Source organism: Lemur catta, chromosome 8, assembly GCF_020740605.2.
Source record: "Lemur catta isolate mLemCat1 chromosome 8, mLemCat1.pri, whole genome shotgun sequence".
NCBI lineage: Eukaryota > Metazoa > Chordata > Mammalia > Primates > Lemuridae > Lemur > Lemur catta.
The window spans coordinates 100853643-100857522 of NC_059135.1; the positions used below are offsets into that span (position 1 = coordinate 100853643).

At 53.6% G+C, this 3880-nt stretch overlaps 1 non-coding gene across 1 annotated transcript; it reads right to left on the reverse strand.

Annotated features, from left to right (window-relative positions):
- Positions 1 to 1524: 1524 nt before the first annotated feature.
- On the reverse strand, positions 1525 to 1587 carry LOC123644237. The gene has a single exon (XR_006737056.1). It is a non-coding gene; the product is annotated as a U7 small nuclear RNA (small nuclear RNA).
- Between the last annotated feature and the right edge of the window lie 2293 nt (positions 1588 to 3880).

A 3880-nucleotide genomic window follows, 5' to 3' on the forward strand; every position in this document is an offset into this window, starting at 1 on the left:
CGAGTTTTCCCTCAATAAAGGGCTGGCTTCATACGTTCTCTGTGGCTTGAAATCAAACAATGAGTGTCTTCCCTGGGGGGAGGGAGACATAAGGGGCATCAGGAAATGATGTACCAAACAGTGTCAGAAGCTTCATTTCTTAGCCTAAGATCAGTCACTGGTCATTAATCCCTACATTTCTTCCAGAAGCCCGAAGACTGAGCATGCTCTTTTGTTCACCGCTGTTTAAAAATGTTTGCCAGGTGCTGCCAAGCGACTTGCAATTTGCTGCAGGTTGGGTCCCCAGGAGGCTGACTGTGACATGCAGATCAGCTCAGGAGGCGCTGGGATAACCACCTGGGCAGGGAGGGGAGAGGGCCAGGCAAAGCCCCGCAGAGGGCTCTGAAGCCAGGGGGGCTGTCAGGGCACCCTGGAGTTGGAGTGTGGGGCCAGCCTCTAGGCCACTGTGTCCATCGGTTGTCCGATGTGGCCACGTGTGGAAGCGCAGTGGGCTTGGTCCCCAAGGGGCTGCATTCCCGCAGCGGGTGGATGGAGGAAGACCAAGGTGTTGCAGCATAGCCCCCCAAATACCTGCTTTTCCTCCCCCTCTTGCCTCCATGCCTCTCTGCGCAGGGCCGCCTCCATTTCTGACTGCCTGTGTTTTCCTCCTGTCCCGTACTTGCTCGTCACTTGCTACTCAGTCTGGGACTCAGTCCAGGGAGCACTTCCTCCAGCGGCCTCTCAGGCCTTGCAGGTGAAGAGAAGCCCTCTCGCTTTTGTGCACCCGGAGCTCTCACACTTGCTTCTGCCCACCCCTGTAGATGGCAGGAGCGTTGCTGAGGGCGGTGCACCTCCGCCCAGCCTGGCCCCGGGAGGACAGTGGCCGTGCCGTACTCGTTTGCGTCGGGCACTCTGCGCACGCGCAGTGCGTGATGGTACGTCACTGTTGCACGATCTTCTGAGAACAGAGCGTTTAAATGATTTGAAACCTCCTGGGTCAAATGACTTTTGAAGTCTTGAGATAGCACTCTAACCTTCTAACCTTCTTGACAGCGTGGCAAACGCTGGGTTTAGCTGAGCTGTGTAGACAGTGACAACTGAGGAAAATGCTGCGCCTGGCACGTGTGCTGCGTTGTGGGATCAGCGGAACCTGCCCCGTGAGCATGTGGGAATGTCATGGGGACGCTGACTAAAGGAGCGTGTCACCTGCAATGGGGGGCATGTCCTGGGGCCGGAGTGCACGGGAGCCCCCGTCCGTAGATGCATCTGCAGGTCTGACGGCGACCGTGGCTGGGCGCCCGCACGGCACCGGGGCGTCCTGCAGTTGCGCGCGTGGGCGTCGCTCCTCGTGTTTAGCAGTGGAGCGCGGGGCTCCCAGGGCCTGTCCGGCCTGCGGACAGCAGATGGCTCGCTTCTCTGCAGGTGGGAAGGAAGGACGTTGGCTGTGACTGGAACTGCAGGCTTTGCAGGGTAGGGAGGCGGAGGGGCGCCTCTGACAGAAACGGTAGCTGCTCGCTCGCTGGAACACAGTTCTTTTTTTTTTTGAGGTCTTCAGGTGAAATCTGGAAAATGTGCTAGACAAATTCTAAAAGAGCTGTAAAGACACTTGGAACACAGTTCTTAATGCTCACCCTAAGAAGGGCTTGTGTTCCAGGAAGAGTGTGTACTCTGGCAGCCGCTGGCCTGCTGTGACCTGAGAGTTCGTGTCCCCTGCAGATCGTATGTTGAAGTGCTAACCCCCAGGGTGATGGTATTTGGAGGCAGGGCCTTTGGGAGGCCATTAGGTCATGAGGGTGGAGCCCTCTCGAATGGGATTAGTGCCCTCATAACAGAGGCCCCAGAGAGACCCTCCCCCTTCCAGCATCCCGGCCAGAAGGAGCCGTCTCTGAATCAGAAGGAGAGCCCTGGCCCGACACAGAGCCTGCCAGTGCCTTGGCAGGCACGTCCCAGCTCCCAGAACCCGGGGGGATGCGTCTCTGCTGGTTACAAGGCCTGCAGTCTGGTGTTTTGTTACAGCAGCCCCGACGGATGCAGACAGAGAAGGCGGCAGTTAGGCTCGCAAGGGACTGCTGTTACAGCGCAGAACCCCAGGTCCCCTCAGGCCTGAACCGGGGCCTCTGGGATAGGGCTGGGGACACTTATGGCTTTTAGAAGGTTCCCAGGTGATTCTGGGGCCACCAGCTCAGCACAGGGATCTATAGCCAGCACAGATGAATGCCCTGGCAGACTGACCTTGGAGAAAAAGTGACATGAGTGATGCTGGACAGTGTCACCTCCACTCCTGCGGCCAGTGACCTCGACCTTGCTGACTAAAGGTGAAGCTGATGTTGACTGAGCACTTGCTATGTGCAAGCCCTCTGCAACCCAAGAGTGAGGAAGTATTATCGTCCCCATTTTGCAGATGGTGGTATCAGGGCACAGACAGAGGCTTGAGTAACTGGTCCAAGATGCCAGGGCTGGAGGGGGCAGAGCAGCCTTCAAGCCTGGCCTGCTAACCCCAGAGCCATTCCTAGCCCACACTGGTGGCCTCTGTATGCCAGGGTGTCGCGGAGCCTGGGAGGAGCTGTCATGGCCTTCCCTGCTCTGCTGCTCCTGGTCGAGTGTCCCTGGATGATTGCTTCCCTCTCCAGGTCCTGGGGGACCTGGGGCAGGTGCCCCGTGGCCCTCAGGCCTGAGCCCCCCTCTCCCTTACACCTGGCTGTGTGGCCCCAGGGGGCCGAGTTGTCATCGAGGTGAAGAATTGGGGCTGCCTTCCTTTTCCTTTATAGTTTGGGCTCCCACTTCTGAAGGGTAGAAACACCCTTCCTACTTCTTCATTTTTGAAAATAAGTTTTTAATTAAATTTTATCTGATACTGCACTCATTGTAATAAATCTGGAAAATCAAAAGCATAACGATGCAGAAAACTCACCCTCAGTTCCCCGTTCACTGTGAGCATCACCACATTTTTCTTTCTAGTATTTTTAAACTTGCTTTCTTGCTTTTCTCAATTGAGCTCATACTTTAAATAAAATTTTTCATTCCAATTTTGATTCAGTATTATATCAAAAACACTTCTTGACACCATTAAAATAGCTTTTTGTAAACAACATTTTTAATCATTGTGTAATATTCCACCAATATGAAAACTTATTACTTTACCACTTTTTTCATTTAGGTTATTTTCAGTTTCTTGCTATGAAAAGAGTGCTTGGCCGGGTGCGGTGGCTCACGCCTGTAATCCCAGCACTCTGGGAGGCCAAGGCGGGAGGATCATTTGAGCTCAGGAGTTTGAGATCAGCCTGAGCAAGAGCGAGACCCTGTCTCTACTAAAAATAGAAAGAAATTATATGGACAGCTAAAAATATATATAGAAACAAACAAAAAAAAATTAGCCGGGCATGGTGGCGCATGCCTGTAGTCCCAGCTACTCGGGAGGCTGAGGCAGGAGGATGGCTTGAGCCCAGGAGTTTGAGGTTGCTGTGAGCTTGGCTGATGCCACAGTACTCTAGCCCGGGCAACAGAGTGAGACTCCGTCTCAAAAAAAAAAAAAAAGAGTGCTTGATGAACCTCTTTGTGTCTTTATCCACATCTCTGAGAATTTGCAAAAGCAGCATCAGTGGGTTATTGCAGAGGCTCTTGATACAAATTGCCAAATTGCTTCCCTGAAAACTTGTGCTAACTCATCTTCCTGCCCTTGTGAGTTAATATTTGACCTCCAAGGGTTGCTAGGAATCCTCAGTTATGAAATGACCTTCCAAATTTAATTGGGGCAGAAAGAACACAGAGCCCATCTCCCTATGAAGGGGCCCTGGGGACCTCCAGCCCCCATCAGGGAAGCGCGTGGCCCGCTGGCATGGGAGGAACAGAGCCCCAGGCAGACTGGGCAGGCCGTGTTCGCCTGTTCAGCCTGTTATTTGTA